Raw genomic sequence first — 17629 nt, forward strand, 5'->3', positions numbered from 1 at the left:
ACTAATGTACTGTGTGCATTTCTACTTCAGCCCTACTGTTTGTGCTGTATGGGCCATTTTGCAGTGTTTTTTTTTGTTTGTTTTTTTTAACGGATGTGAGCACCAAGGTTGAAGTTAATAATGAAAAGCTTTGGGAAACACACTGATCTGACTAATGCATGTTGCACCAGCCACTTGGTAAACATATCTCATCCTCTAACTAGTTTAGAGCTCAGACTGACTTAAGAACAGATGGGAATAAAGGCAAGTAATCAAACCAAATAACATGTTTTGCCTGTTAAATCATCATCCAAAGTTCCCAGAAATTCATCTTTAATCTAAGCTGCTCTTTCTATCTTACTGTCGTCTAATACTATAACTGTTTTAGTGTAAACCCTGACACTGCTGCAGATGTGTTGGCTTTAGCAGCTTGGTGTTTATATTAGTTGTGAGCTGATGAACTTGAAGGCAGGTGGAGACACTGGATGCTGAGGGTTGTACTCTTTAAACACAGCCTCTCTGCTTTACTCCAACATGCTTAACTTACATTTTTCAATAAAAGCTCTGAAGCTAAATTGCTGAGAGCCCCCCTCATCATAAAGTCCATTCACTGACAAATCAAGAGCAGGGTAGTCTTAGCCAGGAAAGGGTGGGTTTTACTGACAGAATCAGGATAATGAAAGAATGTGAAAAGGATTTAGAGCCACAGCGGTCTGCCTGTTAAACTATGACTCCGCCAGTGTGTGGCTAATAGAACAAGACCACAGAGTAAATTCACCTGAACTATGAACAGTACCTTTGTTCCATAGTTGAATAGACAAAGATAATTCAGATATTCAGCAGTTTCGGAGGAATTTGTTTCCTTGTCTGAGTCATACAGCTACACTAATTATCAGTTAGCAAGCCAGTTTGCTCAGAAACTAACGGGGCACGTTACCAGAATTTATTCAAATAATACCTCTGGTAGAATAGCTTATACTTCATCAAAGGAAGCTTAAATTTATGCATTTAATTCACCCTCAGTGAGCGAATCCATTGATTGTGGCAGTTCCAACTGATTTCACCAAGAAATTGAACTGGTATAGATGCTGCTGTGACTGAGCCCTAAAACCATTTAAAATTTCATTATTTAAGTGAATGCTCAACAGATGGAGCACAGCTCACAGTTATTTTCATTATCAATGAATTTGAATTATTTTGTCAATAAACTGTTGATTGTCAGTCAGTCATTAAATAAAGGTCAGCGTCAGTGGAAGGCTTTTCTTTTTTCTGCTAAACTCTGTTTTAAATCTAAGCCATCAGGATTTGAAAGTTATTTTTCAGATGTCATTAAATGAAGACTCTGGTCTATAACTAACTACAGTACCTTAGGCTTGTTTTCTTTGGGCTGGGGAGCAAACGGATGGAGCTGCTCAACACAGAATGAATGAGCTTATTTATTTCACACAGGCCTCTACTCAGACACTGGGGTGGACAGGGGGTTGTGTGGGAGGGGGAAAGGGAGGATAGTGGGAGAGGTGGGGAGGTCCCATGTGGTATTTTGTGGTAGATTTGGATAAGGCAAAAGCTCAAGAGGGTGTAAGAGTGTGAATGGGGGAAGCAATGTGAGAGACAGCTGCCTTTGCTAAGAAAAACACAAAAAAACTGGATGATTTTTTTTTTTTTCCTCTTTTCCATTTTATATGAAGTCTCTCTTTATTTTCATTCTTTGAATCTCTCATTGGGGAAAGATAGGGAATTTCTGAAGAACATGGGAGACAATGACATCAAAATGAATGTCCACTTTTCTTTCCTTTTAAAAACCTGCTTGAGCAAGGTATTTGTGTGAAAACAGGGACACATCCTCACATCTCCATCTGTATGTTGTTGTCGTTACCCTCTCTGTCCTTTTTATCCATTACTTTCCATAAAAAAAATCTAGCCCCTGCACTGGTGATACATGCTTCCTCAGTGAAAATTGTCCATGTGTGCCTGAGCTGGTGTGTGAGACATAGTGTGTCATGGTCAATGAAGCTCTTAGAAGGTAGCACCAGGTTAATGAGTGCATGCATCTGGTACACAGGCAGATTAGCCCCAAGGGACCTAGACAAGACAACAACTACGGGAGGGAGGAGGAAGTAAGGGGCAGGCAGATTGACATGTAGAGATAGCCGTACAGGCTGGATTTAAAATGAGTTTTCACCAAATAAGACCCTGAATATCCCACACACTGTTTTAGACTAGAAAGAAAATTAATCATGCTGTGAACTAATTACATTTGATGTTAATGTGAAGTGTTTTAATTGTTTTCACGCTGAATTTTGATGAGTTTTTAAAATAAAGAAATGCATCAGTGGCTAAAATTGCAAAAAATAAAACAAAAGAAGTGTTTTAGCTTATTGTGTTAGGGTTAGTCCTAACTCAATAATATGAAAGAGACTACTGTTACAACACAGAATGAATGAGCTTATTTATTTAGTTAGTTACAGGTTAATCTCTGGTCATTGCTGTTCCAATACTATCAAAGTTTTACTGACTTTTGTTTGGCCCATATATTTTCTCATTACTGATAGTGCTCTCTAGGCATGTGAATGGCTTGATTTGCCCTAACGCTCCGCAAAGATGAGTGGAATTCGTAGCATCTCTTTCAAGATAGTGTCCTGTTACTGTCTGCATGATACCACACTGTCGACAGGTTTCACCAGAACAGTTCCATTGATAGAAAAAAACCAGTGAGATCTGGAATTATTCTGGTTCATCCCCACTGGAAATGCAAATTCACAATAACAGTAGTGTTGGTAGAAAGACACATATTTATGCATTTAGACTGACCACTAGTCCAGGCTTAAACTGCAGCACCATGCCAGTCAATACTAAGATGACAGTGGAAAGCTCTCCTGCTCTTCTAAAGTATTTATGATCTATACTGTATGTTTGTTGTGGGAGTGCTGAATGGCTGTGTAATGTAATGCTTCTAAGCAAAATTGTTTTAAAAACAGATTCATTTTAAATATCTCTGTCTCGGCTGTTTCACTTAACATAAATTTACTATTTGAAAGTTTGAACTTATTAGTAAATGGTACCCAAATATCCCATTAAACTCTACCATAGGGGAAAAAGGAAATCTGAATTAGAACAGACGGTGCCTGGAAATACGTTTTCTATTAAATTAGTGTGTAATTTTGACTGTGCATGGATTGTGAATGATAGAAGAGAAAACATAAAACAGCAAAGGGACAAGTTGGTCGTAGTACACAGTCATACCTCAGGCAACAAGAGCAACAACACAAAGGGAGAAAAGGAGAATGTCATGTGATAAAGATTACGAAAAATGGGGGAAAGACAAGGATACTGCAGGCAACTTAAAAAAGTGAGAATGAGACATGGCAGGAAGAGGGAGATAGAGACAGAGAAAGAGGGAATTGGAAGTGGCGATACTTACAGCTACAAGGGAGAAGCTGTGCTGCAGCCTAATGGCCTAGTTTCCCTCACTTTGGCGATTTCTCTAAGAAAGGGAGGAGAAACGTGCAGCGTACAGTGAATGTAAATGAGCAAGAGTGTGAAAAACAGAGTCAAGGAAGAAAGAGAGGGATATTTAGAAGATACAAAAAGTATCACATAAAACACACAGGTTCTTAGGTTCCTTTTGTACTAAGTGAGAACTTAGCTTGTGTGTGTTTGTGAAGGTGGATTGGTGACGGTTGAACAAAGATGGACTTGGATAGGAGGGAGAGATCAAAGTGACTGGGAGGATGTGCAGTGGTAAAACTCTGTACCTCTCTGTTTGTCTTAAATGGCCTCTGTGTATATAAGAGCTGGTGTTGGAAAGTGATGGGTCATTATTCATGACCGTAAGGCAACTCGGGGTTGCTGAACGAGAGTGAGTGAGCAGTCGGACTCTAAAACCTGGGTAACAGTTCAGAACAAATGCAGCATGCTAATCAGACAAAACACAAATAAAGCACTGCAAGCAATGTAATAGTAGCTTCACTGTGCTAAAAGTTGGCTTGAAATGCTCCCATATATGTGTAATTTAAACAGGAAATTTGCAAAATTATATGCTGTTGTGCATGTAAACACAGTATAATAATTCCCTCAAAAGAATTTCAGCATCCCTGTTATCTGGTGGCGGACATAAAAATGCATCCCTTTGCAGTGTGGTTACTTCTTCCATATATGCACATTTAAATGGATATGTGGGTGGATACATGCCCAGTTGTGTATGTCTGTGTCTGAATCTGTAAACGGTGTACGCAAGTGTGTGCAATTTGAGATTTTGGCAAGCCAAATAAGAAACGCTGCAGCTCACTGTAATTAGGGCCTGTGAAATTGTACCTCTGAAGATGCTGTGGCCTGAGTCTGTGTGTGTGTGTGTGTGGTTTGTGTGGTCCGTCTTTGCTCTCTCTGTTTAGAATACTTGGAAATGAGAGGCAGCCTTGTGATTCTCTGGCATTTGCACACTCCATCCTCCATTCCTTTCCTCCTCTCCAGCTTGTGTCCCACTAATCCTACGCACCACTCGTCCCCTCTCGCTGTGTTATTGTAATGTCTGGTCAAATACGTATATAAACTCACTGAATGCCTCACAGTGCAGCAGATGTTGCACCCAGGGCTTGAAAGCAACCTGCTGACTCACTAGCCAGTTTCGCTGTTGGATTTTGTTTCTTTTTAACGCTGCTATAATCAATATTTTTCCATGACTTGGATCAGATGACATCATGTAATGTGAAAGGAGTCGCTTGTATTGACAAGCCCACAGAGACTTATCACTTGACTCGGCACTTCCTCTCAGCTTTGTTTCATTTTTCTGTCTTTCAGCTCATTGATTTGACATGCAACTTCTGGTTCACTCTCACCACTGTGATCAGTGACGTTTCCAGCAGCAGCAGCAGCTTTTTTAGTCTACTGCACACTACCTGTCAAGCACAAAAAGACAGAAAAGCAAAGTTAGCAACCGGCTGGTGAAGACAGAGCATTTAGCAGCTAGAGTCACATATCACTGGATCGGATAAAAGGCAACCCAGAAATTTAAACATTTCCACTTTTCCAACATGTTTTTTTAAAGGAAAAGCTTTTTAAACATAGAAAGCACTTATGTTGTGAACTTTTCTCTGAGGTAGCATTAGTTTAAGAAGAAGAAATTCCCCATCATTGAAACCTTTTCTCTCATATACGAGACATGAAAACCAGTAATATGTAAAACTGATACTTATGTTTCCTTTTAAACAGTCAGACTTTCTCCTTTGACACTCTTGGAAGCTGTCAGAATCATTTCCTGTGACAGTTATTTTTCAGGCAGCTCATCATATGTGACAGCTGTAAGTCTTGGCTGTTTGACAGATTTTCTCCCCTTCTCTCCATTTCTGCAGTGAACCTCAGAATAAAGTCAGAGGCTCATCGGACCCAGTGTTACACTAGTACTGTCTTCACTAAGAGTATCTGATGTTGTGAACATGTAATTGTCTAGTCCTCAAATATAAGATACATTACAAACCCAGTTTCTAGAAAAAATGTATGTTACATTGGGGCCAGTGTGATATTTCCCTCTGAATCTGGTAGACGGGAAAAAACAGAGTTAAAAGGAGAGGTATTCGTCAGGGTGCTAGAAATATGGCCCTTAATGAATGATATTATATATATGAATTGCTCTGTATATGCTGGATGTCTAAATAATCTGATGTATCAACTTCATTATACATTGTTGAAGCCCATGACAGTGGGCATAGGGTCTAAAGAGGGTTTATATGTTCAATGGAGCTCAGGAAATATAACTATAATAATGTGTTTTAGAGTCTTTAGTCTTAGTGGTGTTCAGGTTGACTTCTATTACATCCAAAGCACAGTTTTATGTTTCTCATCCATATAATATTTATTTCTGCAAAATACCTCAGCGTACATTATGACCTGCCTAGCATTCTAGTGAGCAGATGAACCTTTGGCCATGGAATAATTTGTTTGGTTTTGGGTCTGACTTAGTCTGAGGTTCTAGTATTTGAAACTATAATGTTTTAGCCGCAACTGTGGGAAAGAGAGACACATGGTCTCAAATCCAAAAGGTAGTGCAAGTTCACAAAATCAATTTAACTCCGTTTCAGCTGATTGGAATGATGTCTTTGGCTGTAAACTAACTTGGAAGAAGGCTCAGATTTGGCAGAGGCTTGCAGTCTCTGAGTCTCTTCTACTGCTGGTCCCCAGAGTGCTCATCTGAAAGGCAGAAAAACCACAGCTTTCATTCCTTAGTCTTAAAAGAATGAGATGTTGTATTCTCGGTCAAACGCAAGCCAGTCACAACTTGCTTGTCATTTCTTATTAAATGTTTGTGGTCCAATCATCATGCTCTCATTGTTCTTTCAACCGCTGCTCACTGTTTGAGATTTCTCTGTTGTAGCCTCCCACTTCCCCACTGTTGCTATTTCAGTTTGAGTTTCTCGTCAGTCTGGCCCTTACGTTTTTCAAAATAGGTCATAATTTACCGATCCAGTCTGAGGTCATTTAGTGTGACAGGAGCTTGTTGTTTATAGTTCACACTGGCAAAACCACTGGAGCCACCACATGAAGCAATCAAGGCCTCAGTAGCTTTGTGCTGAACAAGCTTCGACAAACTTCCAGTGTCTGGCAGACATACAGTATGTGCCACAGCCAGGCTTCAGTTCTATTTGTGAAGTCTTCATTTTAATCCCTGAATTAAAAACTGCTCCTAAGTTAATTTATAATAGACGGTGTAGCATGGGTGCACGCATACATGAACATGTAAAGATTCTGCATCTTCCGATAATTCCTTTGTCTCGTCTTGTAATCGTGTTTTCACTGCACATCTCTAACTTTTCTTGCTGCATCCTGTTGTCCTCCTCTCACCTCTTTCCCACTGTACTTCTGCTTCTGCCTCCTCCCACATTTCTAAGCCCAAGTGCATAATTTATCAGCAGATACTGCTTTTCTGTGAGGCAAACTTTTGTGACAGCACGATTGTGACAGTGGTGTTACACAGAATTGTCTCACACATTACTTGCACATGAATCCACATATGCAAGCTCACAAACACCAACGAACAGTTTGCTCTTAGCTCTAACTTTCCCTCCACCCACTCACTGTTCAACCTTCATGCATGTTGAAGGACAGAAATGTTTAAATATGTGAACCTTAGTGTGATGAGGTTTCAGCTGTTCCACTCCATCAGAAATGCTTCATTCTATGCTTTATGTACAAAGAAGTACGGATATACAGGACAAGATTGCTTTGCTCTGTGGTAATGATTTCTGGGTTTTTGCAGAGTTTGACTTCGGGAATCAGCATGAATTCATATGACAGTTTCTTCTCTCCAGAGGACTATCTTCTTGTGCACGGAGCATTCGTGTCTGATGGAGAAGTTGCATTGATCCAAATCTGGTTTGGGATGTATGACAAAACACATTCCAAACTAAATGTCTGTAACATGACCCAGCCTAGTGGTCTTGAAATGGGTCAGAATTGGGCACATTTTCAGTTGGATGTTGTGGATTACAGTTTGGTTCCTGGAGAACATAAAGAAATTAGGTAAAGAACTTGTAATACTTTCCAGTTTGTCCGGGTCACAATGTTCTGTATTTTCCGACCTTTTCTGGTTTGTCAAACCAGTTTTTTTTGTCACTTGGAGAAGAGTTCATGAATTTGTGTTTTGCTATTGTGTTCTGGTGGTGAATCTCTTTTGGTGTAACAGACTTCTGGTTGGTTTTGTTAGCTGTGAGGCTCAGGTTAGTCTTTAACTTGACTTGGGCTGTAGTGTGGCCAAGCTTGAACCAGGCGTTGGGCATCGGGCCAGGCTTGGGCAGTAATGAATAAAGCTGTCCCAACTTTCTGTGTCAAAATCCAGTCTTCATTCATCCATTTTGTGTCAAACCAAACCGAGGACCCAACAAGCACAACCGTTTTACAGTGATTGAACAGTTCTGCCGACAGTCTGGGCCTTTCACTCAAGAGCTTTTTTTTCTCCTTGGGTTGTGTGTGTGTGTTTTAATTGTTCTATTAGTAAACTAGTGGAAACTTCAGCTCAACACGGTAATTTTGAAGTTCAAATGAACATATTGTATTACTATTACTGTGTTCATTTTAGAAAGTTTAAACTATGAGCAATCATTCTGTCGTCCTGTATAGGTTTCTGAGGTCTTGATGTTGCACTGTAATATTTGCAGACTGCAAGGGAAGCTCCTTATTTTTAGTTTACTATAGCTCATGCTTTGTTTTCTCTTTAAAACTCCAGTATACATTGAGTGGGTGGCTCCAGATGCCAGATGCCTATCAGGTTTCTGAAGGAAGGCTGTTTGGCCCCAGGGCTGCTTCACTAGTGTAGATGTCCTCTTAATGGGTTCTCATTCACGCCCTAATCGAGGTCTTTATCAACCTTGGCTAACATCACACCGATCATAGTAGGAAAAGCCTCTGGCGACCCTGCTTACTTTTGTTCAGGCCAACTGGAGCGTAAAAGCTTTGACAATGGCAATGCAAGAGGTAGAGAGAAAATGAGAGACATGGAGGGAGGCATTTCTCATTTCTTATGCAGTTCAGGAGCTGAACATCCACCCAGGGACCTGGATAAAACTTCTTTTTTTTTTTCTTTTTTTTTTTGTTTTACTGTCTTTGTACCTTCTATTTGACCTTTAACCTCATGCGGTAAAAATCTGTACTGTAATAAATCTAGTGTAAGATGAGAGATAAGTGGTATTTCTCATCTCCCTGATGTTTGAGGAATCTATAATGAATTTAGAGGAAAAGGGGATGTCATACTTATTTATGGCTAATTAACTTTTAAAAATATATTCTTAAAAAGCTCTCAACCTTACCAAATGAAAGCATTGCAGAAAGCATTAGGGTTTTAGAAGTTCAAGCCATTAATGTGGGGGGAAAAAAAGCCAACAGCCAAATCATTACTTGCAGACATAACATTCAAATCAGAGCAATTAAGCCATCCCAAACACATTCTGCAAATTTTTTTCTAGCACTTCCTCAAAGGATTCCTAAATTGCCAGATATATCTCTTGTAAAATTAGGTCAGAAAAATATTATGTGATGTAAATTTACAATAAGATGAAAAGGCATTTTAATGACGATTTCTTTTTTTCCTCTCTTTGATGTTAGAATAAAGCCTTCTGATTGGCTGGTCTTGAGATGAATGACTGATTCATAGTGCAGCATATATTAGCGAGTCCTCCACTGGTTGGGATTATCACTATCAGCATTAACATGATCTATGTACCCCATGTTTTAATAATGCAGTGAGTTATTGGGGTTAAACTGGGATTTCAATGAAAAAATCTAACCTAGTATTTTTTAATGCCAACTGTTTCATAACCCTCCATGTATATTGCTTAATTATTTCACTCATGTGTCATTCTTTATTAGAGTATGTAGCATTACTTGTTCAATAAATATAAGTGTTATTGTATGTGAGGGAAATACCTTTTATATCTGTTTCATTTGGGGATATCCAATCAAGCTTTTTGCCCCCAATCCTTATCCAGATCGTCTAATATTGGACACGTACCAATATCTTGTCGGATCAGATACATGTATTTACACACCATCAGATATGCAGTGTTGATTAAATTAAATATGTATCTGGTGCATTCAAATGAATAACTGAAGAACTGTAGCCTAGTGACTTTGGCCCGCCTTGTTTTCTTTAAGCTTCTTGATCAAAAAAAAAAATGAAGGTCCTTGTACGATCAGGTCAAATTAAGGTGATTGGGATGCTCTGCCTCCTGAAATCGATGTAATGCAATCACACAGAAAACTTCTCCCTCTGTTATTTGTTGAAATTACAATTGCTCTCAAATAATCTTTGGCTGAGTACAGTCACCAGCTGTGGAGAGCATTTTAACCAGACAACTAACACATGTAATGATGTGCGTCAAACAATTATTCACATTCATACACTCTACTTGTGTTCACAGTAAAGGAGAGTAGTATGACAACATTAGTGCAACACAGAAAAGGTCAGATTTTTAATCAGCTGTATTTTAGCCAATAGTGATCATTTGGATCGTCTTAGGAGAGCTCCAAGTCCTCTCTGGCAACCCCCTTTATCTTTTAGACTACAGTTGTTCTTGTATCGGTAACAGAGAACTCGACTTGAGGCATTTAATACAGTAGTGTGTCACACTAAAAACAATTCCCCAATTACTTTTTATGCTGGTTTCCTCTGCTGCACAAAAGTCAGTATTGTGTGTGGGCAGTGTAGACAACACGTTCTTCTTTTCTGAAAGTAGAGCTCAGATTAAATAGAAATATTGCTATTGTTTCTCAGTACAAGACACACTCCCTAACTCTGTAGAGGCATATGTGGACATTGCTGTTTGACCTGTATAGATAAACCTGTTTTTTTTTAGATCACTCACAATAAGTAACAACAGGTAAAGTAGTTTAGTTGGTTGAAATAACATTAGTAGTGGAAAACAGGCAGTTCAGGGGCTTTATTGAAACCTGGCCTCTTTTTGTGGCTCTATTGGAGGGTTACTTAAAGTACACAGGATCCTTTTTTAATTAATCAGTGAGCAACCTGTGCATAAGTAGAACACACTTTTTTTTTTTTCTGATAACTGGTTTTGTTGCAGTGTCAAAACAGGTTTTGAAACTGGATCTAATATACTGTTGCTGTGGTGCTTTTCTGTTTAGGGCCGGAGCCACATCTTAAATTAAGTTAGTGTTAGATTAGTTTCTTTTGGAGTTTCATTCAAGAACATGCCACACCTATTTTCTTGTTTGTTTTCCATGTAATACACTCCACACAAGTTGAAAAGTGTGTCATGAGTGTGTGTTTCGCCAAACCCAATAGCAGACAATACAGTGTGTGCCCCAGATAACAGCTTTTATTCGGCTACCTAGCAAATAAAGAATATGTGGGACATTATGAATTACTCATGAGTTCTGGTGTTGAACTCCTATTTAATGATAGCTGTGCCTGTCTCCCTCCTCGTCACCTTTGATGAATGAGAAACACGTCGAGAGAGAGAGAGGGAATGTTCAAAGTTCCCCTTAGTTGCTCCTAAAATGTCTTTTGTGCTGTAGCCTTTCAGAAAATGCACCATAGACACAAAACCTACAAAGCACAGTTGCACTTTACCGTGTCTGATGTATAGCTTGCCACACTTCCTTGTCAGATGGCCTACTACACTGAACAATCACCTACACCACACTACACAACAGCCTTCCTCCAGTGGCACTGCACTGAACACACACACACACACTGTGTCAGGTCTGCCTGTCATGTGAAAAATGAGCTTTATGTTGCCTTTGCCTGTTCAACCTAAAAGTCTCCTCTCTAGATTAAAACCTTGGTGCACTGAGCTCCTTCACACTGGAACAGGCCCTGTCTCACTTCAATCTGCCTCTCATTTCAGTCCTCATTTCCTTTACATTATACACATCATTAAGCGTATTAAGCTCAAAGCCAGCCATTGTGCGGTCCCATGTTCTGTCCAATGTAGGAGCCATCTGTGTGCATCTCTGTTCCTCAGGATGCAGGTGAGGGATGAAACTGCATAGTCAGGGATGTGTCTAATACAGTTTAAAAGAGAGATTAAAAAAGACTGCCATGTACAGCCATGCACTAGCAGCTTTGTGAGCTTTACTGTTGCACATCATCCCCCCTTTTTTCTCTGTCTTTTGTCATTATGAAACAAAGGTTAAATTCCATGAAATGTCCTTAGAGCAGTAAAAACAACAATCATTTTTCCTGGGGGTGAAAAATTAGATGGCAATTCATACACATATTACATTCAGAACCACAAATGTCAACCTGCTGCCTGTGCTGTAGAAAAACCTCATGAACGTTTGTACAAAATTATGTTTGATTCTATCCAGCAGTATTTGAGTTATTTCAGCCTGGACCAAAGTGGTTTACTGCCCAACCAAGGTCAATGGCCCAAGCATATACCTAAAAATGACTCTGCACCACTTCCCCAGGAGTTGATCATCTACACCCTGGTGTATTTATTTTCCCCTATGATATGCTTATACCATTTCTACTATTAGCTTGCTGTTGGCATGTACGACAACGACCTCTAACAGTCCGGTATTGGCATTCAGTGTCACTCCCAACCTTTCACCCAGAGCCAAGCACCAGATTACATGCATACATAGCCCCATATCCTTACACTCTTACTCTTTTTTCTCTTTGCTGCTCCCCGTTTTTTCATTTCCTTCACTTGATCATCCTCTCAACAGAAGCTCCTGTTGCTTGCTGTATGCCCAGCTACCATTGCCCTGTGTGCCCAGCCCCGTTGTGTGTGTCCAGCTGTCCCCTGGTTCTCACTCTCTGCGTCCACTGCCTTCTAGTAACCAGAGCTCTTTGCTTCTGTGTAGTGACCTTCCCTCTCTTGCTGCGAGTCTTCTCGTATTTTGTTCATTTCCTTTTTTGTTTTCTTCCTTTCCACCCTCTATTACTGTTTTATAGGTTCCTTGAGGGAAAGACATTTACTATTCCTGCCTCTTTTCTTTTATTTCTACAATTTATTCTCTTGCTCCAGTGTTGTCGTTCTCCTTCTGCTGCTCCCCCATCGCTCTCGCCTGCATTCAAAATCCTGCGTAAAAGTATTATGAGCAAAATGTACATATCAAAACTAGAAGTACTTCTTATTAAATTAATACTCATAAATCACTACATCAGCACCATTTTACTGTTGTAGCTGGTTAAGGCGGAACATACAGTTAAGTCTTATGTTTTCTTTGTGCATGTCTTGGTAAAATATATGTGTCTTGAAAAACAGCTGAGAGTCACAGAAAACAACTGAAACATGTCGAGGCCCAAATGCGTGCTGTTTTTTAAATTATGTAAGTAAGTACATTTATCCCATATGGATTCTGAATCAGAAAAAAAAAGATGAGGTATAGAGTACAGAAAGAGGTATGACTTGAAGAAGCTTTTTAAGTTAAAAGACAGAAAAGGGGGATTGCAATAATTTGTACATCCTCAGTGCATTATGCTCTCGCTTTGCCCCCACCTTCTCAACCTCAGCGCACTTACAATGCACATGAAACATTGTCATGTTCCATCATGACCTATAATAATGTATAGGCTGATGGAGCAGCCAGCCTGCTCAGCAGACAGTGGTAGAGTGAATCTATATTCAGCCTGTGCACTTCCTCCTCCTCCTCTGGAGCCTGATGAACTCAAGGGAATCCATAGAGCCAATAAATGTCCTGTGATCTATTGAGGTACTCTCCCTGGAATGAAATCCATATTCCACAGGGCACGGGCTGTTTTTTGTGTAGGCTGAGCATCTGCATGTGGTCATTTTCTATTTGTGTCTTTGTGTGTCCAACAGAGAACAAAGTCCAATGGTTTAGTGGAGCTTTAGTGCATGTGTGCATGCATAAGCACTTTTCTGTGTGTGTGTGTGTGTGTGTGTGCCAGAATGCCACTAAGTGAAAGTGACAATCGGAGAGAGAAAAAGAGAGAATGGATTGGGTAATGAGTGTTTTCTCTGTGTGGCGGCTATCAGTTTACTACAAAGCAAATGCAGCATTTGATCCATAAGGAGCAGGAAGGTTAGTGTCCCATAAAATGCAACTTCCCATGAGACTGCTCTTATCGCCACATCACGTCTTGGAGTAATGCAGCAATGATTAAACATGTGGAGGTTTATTGATCCCTGTAGCTAAATTCTCCTCACTCAGAGGTCAGGAAGGGCTTCAGAGCAGGTGTCCGGGCTGGTAGTGTCTTTCTAACTCTGATATATCTGATTTGTCTGATGACAAAAGCTTGTGTATAACTGTTCTTGCACAATTCTAAAAAAAGTGAGATCCAGTCAGTGTGACGATGACCATATCATACTATTGACATCATTTTCATTCCCATTAAACTGCTCAGTGACCTATGGGTGAGGGCAGTTTTTCATTTAGACATTTTCATCTTGACTGCTTTTTCAGGATTTTCCTTCAATGTGTCACCTATTGACAGTTTACAGAGTAACCTATTTTTGAGGTATTATTTCCTGGTAGAGTTTTATTCCCTCTGAGGCTACAAGGTGACTGACACTGAGGAGTGAGTGTATTACCATTTCTACACTGATATGAAAACTTGCAACGTCGGTGGGGTGAAATGACAATTACAAAAGAGGCTATAATAAAACCAAATTAATATCAAGTCTATTGTATTATACAGCTTCTAATGCCTGGAAATCCACAAAGACCTTCTTATTCAAACCATGAGAGGAAAAACTTGAATACTGTAATGTTTAAACTGCTAACTGAATGCAGACAAAGAGCACTGGAAAGTAGGTGAACATGGTTGCCACAAATCTTGAAATTTGCTGTCTCTGGTATTTTGCAAACCATTGTGGCTACACTCAACATGGTACTCTAGAATTTATTAAACTGCAGACCAATACAGTGGTGTGCCTGCAGCTCAGCTAAAAATCAGCAATGAAAGCACAGCTATGATATACATGTCTGGGTTTCATTGGAAATTAGGCTTCAATTGTGGAAAATCACATTTGATTTTGTGTATGTGTGGGCTACTTGAATGTGGGTATACAATAGGACTATTGGCCACTAGTAGCCTCTGAATTCATTAAGCCTATAATCAGATTTTTGTACTGAAATGGTTTTGCTTACTGATTATTGGTTGGAAATTGGCATCATGGATCTCCCTGTTTGATTAGACATGTCTATGGTGGCATCTGAAAGTGAGAAAATGAAAAAGAAAGAAGACATGCTCAAGACAAAAACAAATTATTAGTTTGTTACTGTCTCCCTCTGTTGTTTTCCCTCTCTCTCTTCCGCCATCCCTCTCTTTCCATCTCCACTTCTTTCTTACGGTAATGCTCCATTGATCTGTGCTGGGAAAAGATATTGCTAATTCTCTTAGCCCTGCTCAACCTCTGCTCTGCCTTGGGCTGATTGCACTTGTTCATCCCTAATGTTCACTTTTCTCTGAGCTTTCTCTCTGCTTCTCACAGCTCTAACCAGCATCCCAACTGGACATGTTTTGCCCTTCGGCTTTATGGTGCTGCAGGGTCGCTACCAGCTAATGGCAAAGCTGATTTGTCTCTGCAGCAAGTAGCGCTAATGATGACAGTGGCAGAGTCCAAGGGAACTGAGGTGGTAAAAGGGATGAGCAGCACTCTCAACAGTGTCTTTGCATTTTGAAAGTTGCGGGGAAAACTTCTGCTGCAGTTTCTCTTTGAGAAGTGATAATCTACAGACAAATTACATGTAACGAGGACTGAGAAATTCAGCCCCCCCCCCCCCAACGCTTTCATCAAGGGAATCATAGAAGCGGGTAAATATCCAAAGAAGTCTCAGTTCAATTGTGGAGCTTCTCATTAAGTCATAGGTGACTCTTGATTATAATCCTTCATCTGAAACACAAACTAGGAATGATGCAGCAAATCATGACAGAGTGTGGACATTATCAATGCCTATTTATTTGACACCAGCAGCTCACAGGCAAATGGAAAAACAATAAATTCTACAGTAACTAGAGGTGAGATGTAAAATAGCAGCAAAGATAAAAGAGCATTTAATGAATGTGTGAATGTGGATGTAGATTTTCGCAATGAGTTCTCTCCGTCTCATAGTGAAATACAAGCATGCATATATGCACACACAATCATATGATGTTCCTTTCTTTCCTCAGTCATCATTACGCTGCCAGGTGGGGCAACGTCTGAACGACTGGCTAGAATGAAGCTAAACCCATTAGATGTAGAATAAATTCGATAAAAGAGCTTGTGTTATTTTCTCTATGGGCAGATATTTAAAAATGGAGCTTAGACCTGAATGCTGGGCAGTAATGGAAGGGATTCAGTAGACCTTAAACCCTTGGGTACAATCTCTTCTCTTGATGTTTTGTATTGATATTTGCTTTGAAAAAAAATTGTGCACCCAAATAACCAGGGGTTGAAATAAACCAAAAAAATAATGAAATTATCTGTCTTGTCTACCACAAATATTCGATGGGAGACCCAAGGGCTATCTTGTGTGCATCATTGTAGTAAATCATGTTTTTTTTTTTTTTTTTTTTCTGCTTCTGCTGCCCCCCAGCTCAATAAAACATTATCATTTGTAAATGCCAAAGTGAAACAGAAGCTACTGTTGTAGTGAAACTCTTTTTAGAAAGACATTAAAGGAATAGTTTGGGGAAATATGCTTATTTTTTCATGCCCAGAGTTGGACAAGAAGGAGGTATTACTCCTCAGCTATACATGAAGCGAGAGCCAGCAGCTGGTTAGCTTAGCACAAAGACTGGAAACAAGCTAGCAGCTATGGCAAGCAAACAAAATCTGCCTAACAGCAGCTCTGAAGCTCACTAATGAATCTGTTAAAATGTGTTTGTTTAAGCCATAAAAAAATTTGAAGTGAAAGATTTTGTTCCCTTCAGCTCCAATCTTTGTGCTAACTGGTTGCTGGATTTAGTCTCATATTTACCACCCAGACATGAAATCTCATCTAAGTCTTGGCAGGAAATAATGTAAGCCCAGAAAGTCCAACCATTCCTTTAATAAAATTTTGAATCAAAAACAAAATTTCAAAACTTTTCAGTATTCTGTAGTACAGTGTGAGAAGACTAAATAGAATTATTGGAAAATAATTTTACCGCCATGAACTCACTCCAGCTGAACCTCGAACTCACCTTTTCTTTTGAAGTGATTTCCATGACCTGCTGGATGTTACTGAAGGGCAATTTACGTCTTTCAAAAGCAGAACGTTCTCTTTGATGGAGCAGTCAAAAGGAGAAGCTGTGTTTATGTGAAGTGGTTAGGCCTCATCTTTTTCTCTCGTCCCTTCCAGAGAAATACCGAGGTGTGTGTGGCCCGGTGGCGAGGTCTGACAATAGTGTTTATGGTCCAGCTGAGGCATGACATTTTAAAAATGCTCCATGAAAATCTTTTTTCCTCCCTCTGTCTTTTATTCTGCATTTCTCAAGTGTCACATATTGTTTCTTCCTTTCCTGCCCTCAGCTCTACTTATCATTATTTTTTTATTTTTTTGCATCATTCCACATGAAAAAATGTAAATTTAGATGGCTTTCAATATGTGCATAGCAAGCTAGGTGTCAATCACCATTTTGTTTTCATCACATGTTCTTTATCTAGCCTCTCCAGATGTGCGAGAGGGATGAGAAGAGATGAGTCAGGGACTATTTGTGAGGCTCTTTGGCTACTGTCTAGTTTCTTCCAGGGAGCTCTCCCAAGAGGCTGCAGTAGTTCTGCTGTTGTTTTCCAAACAAACAAAACTGTGATTGGCTCGAGGGCTGTTCCCTGCATGTCAGTCAACTCGTCTGGCTTAATTAACCACTAATTTCTTAGCTGTCAGCTGATGAGGCGGGAGCTGGAGTGACTTCAATCTCCTGCTCTTCTCAGCACTTTTCCCCAAGAGCTTGAGGGTCTCTGTGGAGAAAACCCCAACCCAGCCCACCCTGCTCGAATGCCCCAAATAACACCAATGCCAAATACCTGGCTTCGTCCTGCTCCAACAGCCAGGAGACGTCAGCCACTCACAGGAAATTGAAAGGCAGGGTTGAAGAGAGTGACAGGGTACTGTATTTTTCCACTATTGTTTTTAAAAATAAATAAATAAACATTGCAAGACACAAGAGGCAAGGGGAGTAGCTGATGGACAGCTGGGGAGTAATGCAATGAATTTCTGATGAATGAAAAGGGGAGGAGGGACACTGATGTCAGGTTTTGTCCCT

At 39.9% G+C, this 17629-nt stretch overlaps 1 protein-coding gene across 2 annotated transcripts in view; it reads left to right on the forward strand.

Moving 5' to 3' along the window:
• The window catches only part of ext1c (exostoses (multiple) 1c), a 65518-nt gene that overhangs the window by 12024 nt on the left and 35865 nt on the right, over window positions 1-17629 (forward strand). The window lies entirely within an intron of this gene.

Source organism: Mastacembelus armatus, chromosome 11 (genome assembly GCF_900324485.2).
Source record: "Mastacembelus armatus chromosome 11, fMasArm1.2, whole genome shotgun sequence".
NCBI lineage: Eukaryota > Metazoa > Chordata > Actinopteri > Synbranchiformes > Mastacembelidae > Mastacembelus > Mastacembelus armatus.